The sequence below is a fragment of the Pan troglodytes genome, chromosome 11, assembly GCF_028858775.2.
Source record: "Pan troglodytes isolate AG18354 chromosome 11, NHGRI_mPanTro3-v2.0_pri, whole genome shotgun sequence".
NCBI lineage: Eukaryota > Metazoa > Chordata > Mammalia > Primates > Hominidae > Pan > Pan troglodytes.
In genome coordinates, this window is record NC_072409.2 from 102,854,287 (window position 1) to 102,870,027 (window position 15,741).

The 15,741-nt window shown below is 38.2% G+C and overlaps 1 long non-coding RNA gene and 1 pseudogene across 1 annotated transcript in view; both read left to right on the forward strand.

The window, feature by feature from the left end:
- Nucleotides 1–242: 242 nt before the first annotated feature.
- Nucleotides 243–15,741, forward strand: part of LOC134807612 (uncharacterized) — a 30,036-nt gene continuing 14,537 nt past the window's right edge. The window contains exons 1-2 of the long non-coding RNA XR_010148502.1: nt 243–886; nt 5,465–5,633. This is a non-coding gene — a long non-coding RNA (uncharacterized LOC134807612). The remainder of the gene's footprint in view (nt 887–5,464; nt 5,634–15,741) is intronic.
- On the forward strand, nt 5,869–13,541 carry LOC740710 (lupus La protein-like; annotated as a pseudogene).

Here is a 15,741-nt window from a genome sequence, read left to right on the forward strand (position 1 = left end):
GGCTCAAGTGATCCTCCCTGCTCAGACTCTGTAGCAGCTGGGACTACAGGCACAAGCCACCATGCCAGGCTATTCTTTCCATTTTTTAAAACTGCATTAGTTATCTACTTTCTAAACTCACTTTTAATTCTTAACGGGTAAGTGATTATCATGTAACTTATTTTTGTTCTCCAACTTTTCCAATCTGCACTGAACGTAGCAATCGTCTGTAACTGTCTACTTCTTCTGTATATGTTGGCAAAGGCTTAGGTTTCAGTTTCCCTAGCTGAGGGGATTCTAATGACTTAGGACACCATTTGCTCTCTTGGTTATTTTGCTTAGGAAGGATAGGTACTTGCAGGGGCCAATGAAGGGCAAAGTAAAAATAACTATCCTGAACTACAGATACACAATTTAAACAGCATTCAAAATGTTCTTCTAAAAAAAAAAAAGGAGTACACGGAATTTGGCCTGTCACAGAACAAAGAAAATACCAGCTTCAGGTGGACAGTACCCCAGTTCCGTTCTGACAGCTTCTTGGCAACTGTTAATATGTATCGAGCTTGAATGGATGGGTAGGAGGGAGGACCGGAGGGGAAACCGCAGAAGAATGGGGGCAGAAGAGGAGAGGGAGGGACGTGGAGGAGCCCAGGGATCCACACTGCTCAGCTGCTTCTGGGTTTACCGTGCAGCGCGAGCGCCATCATGTGCTCATCTCTCTAACTTCAGCGGAAGAAACGCGTTTTTCCCCGCCACTGCATTTGAGGAATGGAAAAATAAACCAAAATCGTTCATCGGGCCTGAGAAACCTTGAGAAGCATATTACCCTACGGTTGTTTTTTCATCGAAAAGTTGAAGGATTTCTGACATCTCAATTAGTAACGCATCTGGAATGTTTGCTCTCCAGGTACCTAGTATTTGTTCCTTCACTCATCAAATATTTATTGAACGCTATGTGCCAGACACATACAAGCAGGAGAAAGGCAGGCGTGGTGGTCTAGTGGGGCAGACAGACATGTGAACAAATGGCTACAGCAGTCTGATAAATATTCTAATGCAGGAATGAAAAGAACATCTGGAAGCTAAATGAGAGCATTTAATATTTGACAAAGACGTTCAGTGCTATAATCTAATTATTGTATTGAAAACCTGTGTTGATCCTATTACTTGTATCACTTGTCCATAACCTCTTTAAAATCTGGCTAAAATTATTAATTGGTTGATTGATTCAAATTATTTATTGAGAGCCAATTATGTGCCAGGTACTACCGCTGTATCACTATTACTCGTATCGATTTTGTCCATAATCTATTTAAAAATCTGGCCAAAATTATCAATTGATTCATTGATTCAAATTATTTATTGAGAGCCAGTTGTGTGGTAGGTATTACTGTTGGTGCCGAGGGATACAGATAAAGATGGGAAAGACAGAAAACATTTCTTCTTTTGTTAAGCTTAACTTCCATGTGTGGAAAGTGAACCATCAAGAAAAAAATGTTTTATGTCTGTCTTTGATACAAAAACCATTTTCTTGTTTATTGCCTGTTTATCTATGTTATTATTTCCTACTTTCCATCTATAGCGTTTATTCCCCACTTTTTCTAAACAGTTGTTTCAAACTATTTCAGGTTACACTGAGAGTTTAAACAAGCATAGCTTTCTTAATGGCTTTGGAAAATTTACTTAACTTCCTATTGCTCAGAGGGGCACCAGGGTTTTAGTTAGTAGTTGAGCCATGAAGTGTGAATTTGGGAGGAGATTTCTAATCCTGGCCCTGTTATAGTTTCATTTGTCTGGTTTACCTCCCAATCTCAGCTTTTCCTGGCCACTTCAGGGTCATGCATATAATAAATATTAGGGCCAGGCGCAGTGGCTCATGACTGTAATCCCAGCACTTTGGGAGGCCGAGGTGGGCAGATCACGAGGTCAGGAGTTTGAGACCAGCCTGACCAGCCTCATGAAACCCTGTCTGGACTAAAAATACAAAAAATTAGCTGGGCATGGTGGCACGCGCCTGTGATCCCAGCTGCTCAGGAGGCTGAGGCAGGAGAATTGCTTGAACCCGGCAGGCAGAGGTTGCAGTGAGCCGAGACTGTGCCATTGCACTCCAGCCTGGGCGACAGAGTGAGACTCTATCTCAAAAATAAATGAATAAATATGAACAAGCTCTGATAATTTTAGACTCAAAACAGCAAGTAGTAGGAAGCTGGAAGAACTCTTGTGTTCATACCCAGCCTCTAGGCCTCAGCGATCGCAGCGTTCAGGGAGAGCGGCAGCCTCCCTCGCTGAAGTCCCACGTGGACATGGCCCTGCTCCAACAATGAGGCGCCAGAGCGGGAAAAAGGAACTCCTCTAATGACATAAAACAAGTGAAAATTTATATGATCAGATGAGCTAACAAGCTTGAAAAAAAAATGTGATCTTAATGAGCAGAGCATATTTGTTAACAATGATTGGGAAAATAAACCTGCTTTATGGCTATGTTCTCAAGGCGTTGCGACTCTTCACTAAATCATCCTTGTCTCATCTTGTGTTAGGTTGTTCACTTCCATTGCTCACACGTGCTCAGCCCACACAGTTGGTGTTTATAATGGGGTCATATACTACCGCTGAAAAAATTCAGAAAGTTCTCCTTCAATTCTGCTTTTGCCAAATCACTGCGGCCTATACGTCAAGGAAGAGGGACCTAGGAAGCCCAGAGTTTTCCATTACTTTCCCTACCAAATCAAACCACAACCCAACGCCCATGCTTGTAAGCATATCGGCTTCCGGTTCAGCTTCTTCGGAAGATTCTTTTCACTTCAACTGACATTTGCAGGGAGAATTATATTAAACTGAAGCTAATAAGACCATGTGTTACTTCATATAAAATATAATTGTAAATACAGTCCTTGGCAACTATTTATTTTACCTCCAGGTGTCCTGAGTGTTAAGCACCAAACTATCTTTATTTTCTTTATGAATTTATAGGAAAATGTCTTTATGGTCACAGTACCATTTTGAGAGAAAAGAAAAAAATCTTTCTTTAAAACAAACAAACAATTCTTGTGGTCAATAATTGAAATTATTCTCTGCCTAAATTGCTCTATATTTACATGACCTAAAAAAATTAGAACTTATGTAAACATGATGACAAAATTAAAATGTTATTTTCTGCCAGGCACGGTGGCTCATGCCTGTAATCCCAGCACTTTGGGAGGCTGAGGTGGGAGGATTGCCTGAGGTGAGGAGTTCAAGACCAGCCTGGCCAACATAGTGAAACCCCGACTCTAATAAAAATACAAAAATTAGCGGAGCGTGGTGGTGGGAACCTGTAATCCCAGCTACTTGGGAGGCTGAGGCAAGGAGACTGGCTTGAACCTGGGAGGCAGAGGTTGCAGTGAGCCGAGATTGCGCCACTTCGCTCCAGCCTGGGCAACAGTGTGAGACTCCAACTCAAAAAAAAAAAAAAGAGAGAGAGAAAACTGAGTCACAGAAAAGATAAGTAACTTTCACAGAGTCACACAGAGAGTAAGTCGTGGAGGCAGGACAGTCTTGTTTGGTACTTTTAACCTCAGTGATAACCTAATTGTCTCTACAGTCTTCATCTCCCTTCAGCTTTGGCTGTCTGCAGAATGTGTCTTCCTGATTAACCCACCAGCTACTCAAACTTAACTTGTTCCAGATGGAACTGAGAATCTGTTCTCATTCACCTGCTGCCTCCACCCTTAACTTTGACTGCCTTCCCCCTCTTTCCATTCTGATATTTTGATAACAATATTATCATGCTTGATTTTTGTTTTTGTTTTTGTTTTTGTTTTTGAGACGAAGTCTCTGTCGCCCAGGCTGGAGTGCAGCCTCCCAAGTAGCTGGGACTATAGGCGCCCACCACCACGCCCGGCTAATTTTTTTTTTTTTTTTTTAAGTAGAGATGGGCTTTCACCGTGTTAGCCAGGATGGTCACGATCTCCTGACCTCGTGATCCACCCGCCTCGGCCCTCCAAAGTGCTGGGATTACAGGCGTGAGCCTCCGCGCCCGGCCCATGCTTGACTTTTCTTTACCTGTGAGTGCTTGCTATAAACTTGGCCCTGCCTATTGCCATATTCTAGCAGTGAAACAGCTTGAGTCTCTCTCTCCTCTTTCCTTTTCCCACTGTTGTCTCTTAGACACTGCTCCACTGTCTCCCTTCTCCAGTTAATTCTAAACTACACTGGTACCCAACAAAGCTTACAAAAATATACTGCTAATCTTCCCATGCCCTACTAAGAAAGCTTTAGTAGCTTCCTTATAAAATGAGTAATAAACTCCTAAAGTTTTCACTCTAGGCTATTCATATCATAACCAAAATTTTGTTTCAATCCTTATTGCCATTTCATCTGCTGTCCTTGCCTGTCCTCAGTTTGCTTGTTATAATGTTATTTACTTTTTTGTTGTTATTTCTGATTTATCACCTTAATACCAACCCACTGCTTCCAACTCAATATTTAGTATCTTTCCCATGTTCCAGATATCTGGCAATTTCTCTTGTTTGGCAAATTCTTCTTTAGTAATCTTTCATATCTTCCCTTGGCTGTTCATTTCCTTTGCTGTTGTTGAGGTTCAAGCATTCTTGCCTAGGCTAGAGCAATACTTTCCCAACTACTCTGTGTTTTCTTTCCTTCATTAACTTTACTCAGCATTATCACTGTCAGGGTAACACTATCAAAACAGACACTTTTACCCTGTATGTTTCCTGTACGAAAATTAAAATGGCTTCTTATTTATTATAGATCAAACTCTAAACAGGCCAACATGTTGCACAACTACAGGAAGCTCCATTCAGGTTTTATTCTATTGGAGTCTTCAAACTTCTTAGTTTGCCATGAACAGCATTTTGCAAACCAGTAGTAGAGATGTTATTAGAGTACAACTGGCCTCTCCTCCCCAGTGACTCCCAACACAGACATATACAACTAACCCCAAAAAACAACCATCATGTTCAGGCACGTCAGAGAAGCATTGAGTTGAATAGGTTGTCCTTACTGTGGACTTTCAAGCATCTCTAATTTGCTAATGTGTATTATGAATCTCCACATGGGAAATTTATGGAAAAGGTTCTTTTTTTCTTGATCACTTTTAGACATGTCCCAGGATGCCAGAGTTCTACAACCTAGACTTGAGGAAATCCTGCCCTGCACATTCTCTGCCCAGCCATTGTCCCAGGTCAATTTCTGATGAGCTTTCTGATGCCAGCTCATTAAAAAGGTCTTCCCTCACCATCTTGGTTGAAGTGGCTATTCCTCCCTGTGCCGTCATCCTGTTTTATTTTCCTATAATGCTTATCACAATTTGATGTGATGATTTTTTTTCCCATTACATGTTTGTTGCTTTTTTACTCTATAATATTAAATCTAAAGGACCTGACATTCTATCTTGCTTTTTTTTTTTTTACTATCTCTCCACCGATGATAGTATCCGATTCACTAAATATATTTTATTTTTATTTATTTATTTATCTGTTTTAAGGAATAGATGTACCCACCAAAAGCCTTGCTTGCAGCCACCTCCACGTCTCTCAACCTGCCTGAGTCCAGGGCTTATGTTACAAGGAATTCTCAAAGCTGTGTTATCAAAGCTGTGAAATCAAAGTCTCTACCCCTCTGAAGTTTACCCGGATGGCCTGACTCATCCCAGAGTAAGTTCTTATTCTATTGCACTTCTATTAATATAGTATTAGTATCTGAACTCAATTTATTTTGAATAATTAATATTTTTTTAAAAATAGAAATGCTACCTTATTTACCCAACTATAATGTATCTGTCTTGTGGCCAGGAATGGTGCCATACTTTGATATTTTTGAGGATCTAGTAGAGAGGGCTTCTCTTAAGGTAGGTAAACAATAGATATTCCCCCTCTACTACCTCTAAGGATGCAGCGTGATGCTTACATGTGGAGTCTCCATTCCAATAGGAGGAATAACCCAGACATTTCTGAAAGGAGGTAGATAGTAGGTTGCATAGCAGGAGAATCTCAGAGACTTGCTTCCGGCTGTCTCATACACACCATTTCCTGGATATTACAGATATTTTCTAAGTCTCCCCTGTAAGCTATGTGGATCAGAAATTGGGGGAAAAGTCTCCTTTGGGCCTACAGTTTTGAAAAGGAATTAGAAGAGTCTGATCAGTCATGAACAGAGGAAATACAGACCTTTCAAGGGAGCAAAGGAAAATTTGCCTCTTCTCAGTTTGCAGAAAGATATTTCGTACTTACATGGAAACTTTAAAAAATGTATGTACTATGCTGTTTAAGGGACATGTTCCTTTGCAAAATGCTTAATTTACATTATTTCAAGGTGTTTCTACACATGCCATTTTATATCAATATGTAAATAAGACAGATGGAAAATACGGAAGCCATAATATACTCAGTAGTATCTCTGATGGCCAAGAACTTTAACAACTCAAATAAAATACACATTGTGGATTGTACTTGGTGGAGATGCTATACATTCTCCCCTTTAAAATCCTTTATTGCTTTAAAAGAAGTAGCTATAATTGCAAGGAGTGGGGGTGAAAAGGTATAATGAAGGAGTTAGGAAAAGAGGGGAGTTTAGAATAAAATAATAGACTATGAATGAAAATGCTTGTGTCATGTATACATTTGTCTTAAATTCAACACAGACAGCAGAACCTCTCCAGCGTAAGGGCTTTGGGTTGAGATGATACTTCCTGTAGGAAATCGATAGCCATGTGCATTTTAATGTAAGTCACTTAAACATTAATCCATCTTCAAAATCACCATAGGCATTCCATTTCTTACTTTTATTTCGAAACGAGATGTTCTTTGCCGAGACAGGTTGAAGCATTTGGTTTCCACCCAAATGATGTGGATTGAGACCATCTGGAGAATCTACCCTGGCTTTTTTTTTTCTTTTCTTTGTTAATGGAAAGCCTGGATGTTTTAGTGATTTATAACTTCCGTGTATTTTAACACACTATCTAATTTTTTCCCCTGGTAGAATTTTATTTCATTTGGAACATTCATGTGCTGACGTAATATGCCACATGTGAAACTTTTCTAATGATAAAATCCAGTATATGTGCTGCATGTCAAGTCACGTAGCTGGAGGGGTGTGATTTGAAGCTGACTTGGCTCCACCTGAGAGCCTGGAGCCTCTGGAACATACTCAGGGTGCTAGCTTCAACCTGTCTCAGACATTTCTATCTGGGCCTAGCCTGGGACCTTAAGATTAAGGCAACACGTTTATCTGCATGTCAATAAATTAGCCCTCCCACACGAGGGTTCTGCAGGCTCTCTTGCTTTGAGATGCTCTGTATAAAAAAGGGTTGGATTATCAAGTACATGTGAGGAATTGCAGAACTCCAAATGCCCATTCTAGAATTCACAAGGCGTGTAAGCATAACACAGCTTTGAGAATTCCTGGAGAGCCACAGAATTTGGGTCTGTTCTGTTCCCTTGGTTTTACTGACCTCATCTCCTTCATCTCTTCGCCATTGCTCCGGTCACACTGACTTTCTTGGGATCCTCAGACATAGGAGGCTCTCTCTTCGGACATGTTCTTTTCTCAGCTTGAAGCACTCCCCCTTCCGTCCTGGATAGAGACAGGTCCCTCTCCCACCTCCTGAAGTCTTTTCTCAAGTGTCATCTTCTCAGGGAGACGTTCCCTGATTACCTTACATAAACTTGCAAACGACCCCCTCCCCGCTCTCCCTGTTGACATTTGCAGTTTTATTTTTCTCAAACACAATTATCACCATTGCTGCAAAAATGCTGCATTCACACAGAACCTCAAATCCCATGGTGTGCAACAGTAAACGTTTATTTAGCTCCAAGTGTGCAGTGCTTGTCTGATCTGTCCTGTGTCTGTGGCCAACTGTGGGTCTCTAGGCAGCTCCACTGATGTGGGCTAGGCTCGTTTCCAGGTCTGTGGCTCCCCTGGCTGCTGGCTAATCTAGGCGGGGCCCAGTGAGGTGGGAGTCTTGCCTCTGTGGCATGTGCCTCTCAACCATCAGCAAACTAGCAAGGTGCCCCATTGGCTAAAGCAGGTGGCATGGCCAAATGCAGAATCAGAATTCAGGCATGGTGACATGACACAGCCAAGGTGGGGATACAGAAAGAAGCGAACAATTTGGTCAATTTCTACAAACTACAGTTCATATAATAATTTTTACTTTTTTAACAAATTAGTTTGTTTCCCTCTACCAGAATGTAAGCTCCATGAGGACAGAAGTTTTATTAACTTTGTTAATCACTATATCATCTTCCCCAGAACAGTAGTATCCAGTGTGTACTAAGTATCCAATAAATATTTATTGAGTGAATACATTAATACATAAAAATAATCCTATTTAACTTTAACATAGGATTATTTTTTAGTTTTTGTGATTTGAATTTCCCTCTCTCTCTCTCTCTCTCTCTCTCTGTCTCTGTCTCTCTCTAGGGGTCGCACTTTGTTGCCCAGGCTGGTCTTGAACTCCTGAGCTCAAGTGATCCTCCTGCCTCAGCCTCCTCAAGTGCTGGGATTACAGGTGTGAGCCACCATACCTGGCCTGAATCTCTTTTAAAAATAATTTTAATTTTAGATTCATGGGTATATGTGCAGATTTGTTACAAGGTATAGTATATTGCCAGATGGTGATCTTTGAGCTTTTACTGATCCTGTCACCCAGATAGTGAACATAGTAACCAATAGGGAGATTTTCAGTCCTTGCCCTTCTCCCTCCCCACTCTAGCAGTCCGCAGTGTCTATCATTCCCATCTTTCTGTGTACTCAGGAATTAGCTCCCATTGTAAGTGAGAACATACTATATTTGATTTTCTGTTTCTATGTTAATTTACCTAGGACAACGGCCTCTAGCTGCATCCATGTTGCTGCAAAGGATATGATTTCATCCTTTTTTATGGCTGTGTAGTATTCCATGAGGGTATATGTACCACATTTTCTTTATCCAATCCACCATTGATGGGTGTCTAGGTTGATTTCATGTCTTTGCTATTGTGAATAGTGCTCCAATGAACATATGAGTGCAGGTGTCTTTTTGGTAGAACAATTTATTTTCCTTTGGGTTTATATGTAGTAATAGAATTGCTGGGTCAAATGGTAGTTCAATTTTTTTTTTTGAGAAATCTCCAAACTGCTTTCCACAGGGACTGAAATAATTGTACATTCTCACCAACAGTGAGAATTTTGGAATAATTCTCTAACTCTGTGAAAAATGATGTTGGCAATTTGATAGGAATAGCATTGAGTCTCTAGATTGCTTTGGACAGATGGATATTTTAGCAATATTGATTCTTCCGATTCATTAGTGAGGAATGCTTTTGCATTTGTTTATGTCATCTATGATTTCTTTCAGCAGTAACACAGTATTTTCAAGTGTGTTTTTCAATTCATCTCCTTTTTAGAGGAAAGCCAATAGAATATCACTTTAAACCAGAGAATATTCAGGTATCCCTTGCCTTTCTCACTGAAAATGTAACCTCCAGGAATTAAAGAAAAATCTATCAGAATTTATTTTTGCCTCATTTCATTCATCTAAGATTTGGTAAATGACTTTTATGTATCAGGTTATGTACCAGTGCTAGTAAAAATGGAAAACAAGCATACAGCGTGCTTCTGAGAAATCTCAGTTAAGTCCATAAAGCAAAACTCTGAACAATAGAATATGCTTTGTTATAACGTTATTAAAACAGTTCCCACGAACACAAAAGAAGTGTTCAAACATGCCATTAGATATTAGGTAGAGCATTCTAACTTGACCTCCATGTTTACTTAGACTGATAGAGTCACTCTTCTATAATGGCAAAAACTGCAATTACTTTTGCACCAACCTAATAATAGAACATTTCTGTTCACACAATTTAGTATCTCCAACCAACCACAGTTTCACCCTTATCTTCTGTTCTTCCCAAATTCTATCCATCCTTCAAGTCTGACCAGAAATGGAACAATCTCTGACCAAGTTTGCTTATTGACCTTTTCCCTAAACTAATTTGAACCCAGCATTTATTCTATGTATTATATTAATGTATAATTCCTGGAAACACCTATTTCACTGTTTTTTATAGGCTGTTTAACTTTCCTAATGTTTACCTTTTCACATGTGGATGTCATCTTTTCAAAGAGCTTTTCAAAAAGCCATTTTGGCAGGGTGCGATGGCTCACGCCTGTAATCCCAGCACTTTGGGAGGCTGAGGCAGGCAGATCACCTGAGGTCAGAAGTTCGAAACCAGCATGACCAACATGGTGAAACCCCATCTCTACTAGAAATACAAAAATTAGCTGGGGGCGGTGGTGTGTGCCCAGCTACTCAGGAGGCTGAGGCAGGAGAATCGCTTGAACCTGGGAGGCAGAGGTTGCAGTGAGCCCCGATCGCACCACTGCACTCCAGCCTGGGTGACACAACGACACTCCATCTCAAAACAACAACAACAACCCAGCCACCTTTGGAACACATATTTTGTCTCTTTCTAGAATTGCAAAGAATAATGCTTGCCTAATTGGTACTCAGATAATTAATCAGATGCATGTAATGAAATTGGAAACATTTAATCTCCATTGATCACCCAGTATGATCAGATCTGATAATGCACATGTTTACCTATTGGCTGGAGGTATAGAAATATTTCTACTTAGGACTGGTGTTTATCTACAAACCTTAACTATATTGGAAACCAGCGACTACTTTGTATAAAGCTACAAATGCAACTCAATATTTTTAACAGGTTAAACAAAAACTGACAAATTTTCAGATGGTTTGGAAATAAATAACAGAAAATTTTAAACTGCCAAACTCTAAATGTACCAAAAATAAACAGATTTCTCAATCGGCAAAGAAGATGTTGAAAAACAGAATAAAGAAAAAGCTAAGACATGTTACCTGCTGTTCTGTGGCTCCAGGGCAGAGCAGTGGAGCATTCATTATCTTCAATTAGTTTTGCAATTTTTGCACACCTGTGTATCCTACTCATCAACCCCATTAAATTGTCTTTTAGGAGTAAATTTTGCTTAACATGACACTCAATGTGTGGGAAACCCCCCAAGTAACAAGACTAACAAGTCAGTTTATTTAACTCAAGAAGAATTGGAATCCTACATTTGACTTGGATGTCTTCAAAAAAGGCCAAAAGATGCTCATCAAATATTCCAAATATATACTGATAAAAACAATGCTACAAGTCATAAATGTGATGATAAGAAAAGGACAATTGTTAGTTTACTCACAGTCATAGCAATTAAATCATAATAGTCCATTTAGGCCCTATTAAATAAAGACTGTGTCTCAGTCAATACATTCAAAGATAGGTATTAGGATAGTGCCATTCCCAACTCCTTTTTCTCTAGTTCTATATTATCTAAGTAACTTCTTACACTCATTCATGACTCTGTCCTTTATGGAGGGGACACTTTTTTCAGCTGACTAACTGATTGCTTTATGAACTTGCTTCCAATTTTAAATGAATATTTGGTTAGCGGTCTTACTGGCATTTGAGTGGCATGAGTCATGTGTGTTTAAGCCTTATTCTCCTGAAATGAGATGACTGTGGAGATATTACACCTGCATAATTGAGAAAACTTCCACTGGACTTAGAGTGATCTTACAAAGATACCCATCATAGGCAAGACCTGAAATAATTTCTTTACCTCAAGAACTGGTATCAGCTACAAACATAAGCAAATATACACATATGCTAGAGCAAATATCATTTAAAAAGAAAAAGGTGCTATTTTTGCCAAATTCTATTAAACTTGAATCTCATTCATTTTCATATTTCCTCCCTTCTTTTGCCTTTTATGCAGATATTATAAAGGAAAATACTAAATATTTGATTACATTAAAATCTTTCCATTTTAAGAGATTATAAGTAAAACAAAAGTAAGCATTAGGAAGACATTTTCAACAGAAAGAAATTGTATGGATGACTAAGAAAAAGAGATCATTCTTTCCTCCCTTCCCCAACCTTGACCTGGCCTTCCTAGGGTAAAAGACAGGTTCATAAAATCAGAAATGCAAATTTTATTTTACTTTATTAAAATATTTTTTCCAGTTTCATTGAGGTACAATTCATCAACAAAAATTGTATGCATTGAAGGTGTATAACATGATTATTTGACATATGTATGCATTGCAAAATGATGACTACAATCAAGTTAACTGACATACTGTTACCTCACATAGTTACCATTTTTTGTGTGTGTGGTAAGAACACTTAAGAGCTACTGGGGGAAGTCAAGATGTTACTGTTGTTGTTGGTGAGCTTGTGGCTTGACTCTGCAGAACTGGGATCTTAAAGAATGCCACAGTGGCTGAAAATGCTGGTCTGAAGGCTAAAATCTGTCATCAAATTGAGTATTAATTTGGAGACTTCAATTTGCTGTGGGACAAATTTTTAAAGGAACAGGTCAAACTAAATGAACAGTGGGTACCTTTGGAGATATTGATAAAATTCAACAGGTTAAACCATCTCACAACAGACTTTAATGTAATTGTGGAAGCACTGAGGACATCCAAGGCAGAAGTCATGGAAATCAGTGAAGATAAAACTAAAACCAGAATGTCTCCAAGTAAACCCCTCCTTGAAGTGACCGATGGGTATAAAAATGGTGTAAAAAACATCTATTTGTATCAAAGGCTTCCCAACTGATGCAACTGTTGATGACATAAAAGAATGATTAGAAGATAGAGGTCAAGTACAAAATATACCGATGAGAAGAACATTGCATAAAGCAGTTAAAGGATCAGTGTTTGCTGTGTTTGACAACATTAAATCTGCCAAAAAGTTTGTAGAGACCCCTGGCCAGAAGTACAAAGACACAGCCTACTAAAACTTTTCAAAGAATATTACTTTGCTGAAAAAAGTGAAGAAAGCAGACAAAATATTATGGAGGATAAATTAAGAGCTAAAGAAGAGCAAGAAGAAAAATAAAAGCTACATGATGCTGAAATGAAATCTCTAGAGAAAAAAGAGTGGATGCTTGCTGAAATTTTTGGGTGACTTAGATGATCAGATCTGTAGAGAAGGTTCACACATCCTTTTCTCAAGTCACGGTGAACTAAAATGGATAGACGTTGTCAGAGGTGCAAAAGAGGGAATAATTCGATTTAAAGAAAAAGTCGAGGAAGCATTGGGTAAAGCCAAAGATGCAAATAATGGTAATCTACAATTAACAAAGAAGTGACTTGAGAAGTACTAGAAGGACAGGTGGAAAAAGAAGCATTGAAAAAATCATGAAAGACCAACACGAACCCCTAAACAAATGGAAGTCAAAAGGTCGCAGATTTAAAAGGAAAGGTTAATAAAGCTGCCTCGCCTGAGTTTGTTAAAGGAAAAGTACAGCTTCAGGGTAAGAAAATGAAATTTGTTAGTGATGATGAACATGATGAAAATGGTGCAACTGGACCAGTGAAAAAGAGCAAGAGAAGAAACAGACAAAGAAGAATCTGCATCAAAACAACAGAAAACAGAAAATGATGCTAGAGACCAATAGCTTAGTAAACAAATTTTAAATCCATTTTAATTAGTTTTTAAGCTGCTTTTGGTTTGGGGGCCTTTTAAAATGAAAACCAAATTAGATCTACTTCAGTGTCCACCTGTGAAAAACGAAAAGCTTTTTGTTGTTTACCTTGTCTTTTTTTGTTATCCAAATGAGAATTCTTTTGAATGTATAGTTCTGTTTGTGTTATTTCAGATGATTCAAATATCAAAGGAAGATGCATCCACTAAATTGCATTTGTAATATGAGAATATATTTGTACAAACCTAATAAAATATATACTATATAAAAAGAAAAAAGTCTATTCTCTTAGAAAATTTCAAATATACAATGCAATATTATTAACTGTTGTCCCCATGCTATCTGTTGGATCCCCAAAACCTATCAATCCTGTAATTGCAAGTTTGTACCTTTTGACTAACATCTCATTTCCACTGCCCCCCTGCCAGCCTCTGGTAACTACCCTTCTACTCTCTGCTACAGTGAGTTTGACTTTTAAAAATTCCACATGTAAGTGACATCATGCAATAGTTTTCTTTCTGTGTCTGGCTTATTTCACTTAGTATAATCCATATTGTTGAAAATGGCATCATTTTCTTGTTTTTTTTATGGCTGAATAATATTCCATTGTGTGTGTGTGTGTGTGTGTGTGTGTGTACTATATTTTATATGCATCCATCTATTGATGGACATGCAGGCTGTTTTCATATCTTGGCTACTGTTATTAATGCTGCAATGAACGTGGGGGTGCTGAGTGAGCAGGACAGCTGTCATCCATTGAAAGCTAACTAACTACTCTAAAATTAACTTTTGTACTTTGTGGGAGCAAAAGAATGTCCTGGGAAAATTTGAGAGGAATTAAACAAAAAGGATGGAAGCATTTTAAGAAAGAAGCTTATGAGTCTCTTGGGAAAACAATATTTTAAAAAGTCCAAACTGTAAAATAGCAGGCAAAAACATACATAAAATGTTAAGAGGAAATGGCATAAACATTTTTTACTTAATTACTGGTTCCATATCTGTCAGATTAACGCCCTTCCGTCACCCTGCCATATACCGCTTTGAAAATGAGTACAGGGATGAGCGAAGCAGCAGACATAAATCAGAGATATTTTCTTCAAGGTTTAGGAGAAAATGTTTTCTCTAAAGCCAAACACCTAAAATCTCTGCTTTGATTACAAATAAAAAAGCAATTTTTCAAATAGTCACTTTGCTGATAAACCCACTCTTTATTTCTTTTTAAAACACATGATTAAAAATCCCTTTTAAATGACAGTCTACAAGGAATGTTGAAATGTCTTGGAATATCTAAATGCTTCCAGCTGCTTCCTTAAGTTTAAAATATTTTCTTAAAGGGGATTTCCAGCCTGTTGGCAGCAACAAGATAGAACTTCTCTGTTTTTTTCCTTTGTTTCTGTTTCAATTTTTAGATTTCACGATTTGCTTAAGAGAGACAATAAAATACATTCATTTAGAAATTTATATTACTTCTTAATTGCTTACTAAAAGTATACTTTACATTAGTTTGAAGTTGTTCAAGTTAGTGGAGAATGATACATTAAGATAACAGCATTCCTGAAAAGCTTTATGACATTGGTTGTGGCAATGATTATTGGATATGACACTAAAAGCACTGACAACAAAGGCAAAAATAAGCAAGTGGGACCACATCAAGCTAAAACTTCACAGCAAAGGAAACAATCAGCAGTTGATAAGGCAACCTATGGAAAGGGAGCATAGATTTGCAAACCATAGATATAATGAAAGATTAATATCCAAGCTATATAAGGAATTCCTACTACTTAATAGCAAAAACCCTAATAACTCAATTTAAAAATGAGCAAATTACTTGAATAGACATTTTTCCAAAGGAGACATACAAATGGCCAGGTATATGAAAAAGCACTCAACATCACTAATGATCAGGAAAATGCAAATCAAACCGCAGTGAGAAGTTACCTCACATCTGTTTCTATGCCCATTTTATGTATTTATAAGTATGTATATATAAAGATAAATGCTGGTAAAAATGTGGAGAAGTTGGAACCATTGTGCATTGTTGGTAGGAGTGTAAAGTAGTGCAGCTGCTATGGATAACAATATGGAGGTTCCTCAAAAATTTAAAAATAGAACTACCATATGATCCAGAAATTTCACTTCTGGGTATTTAACCAAAAAAAATGAGATCAGAACATTGAAGAGATATTTGAACTCCCATGTTCATTGCAGCATTATCAGCAATAGCCAAGATATGAAATAACCTAAGCATTTATTGACAGATGAATG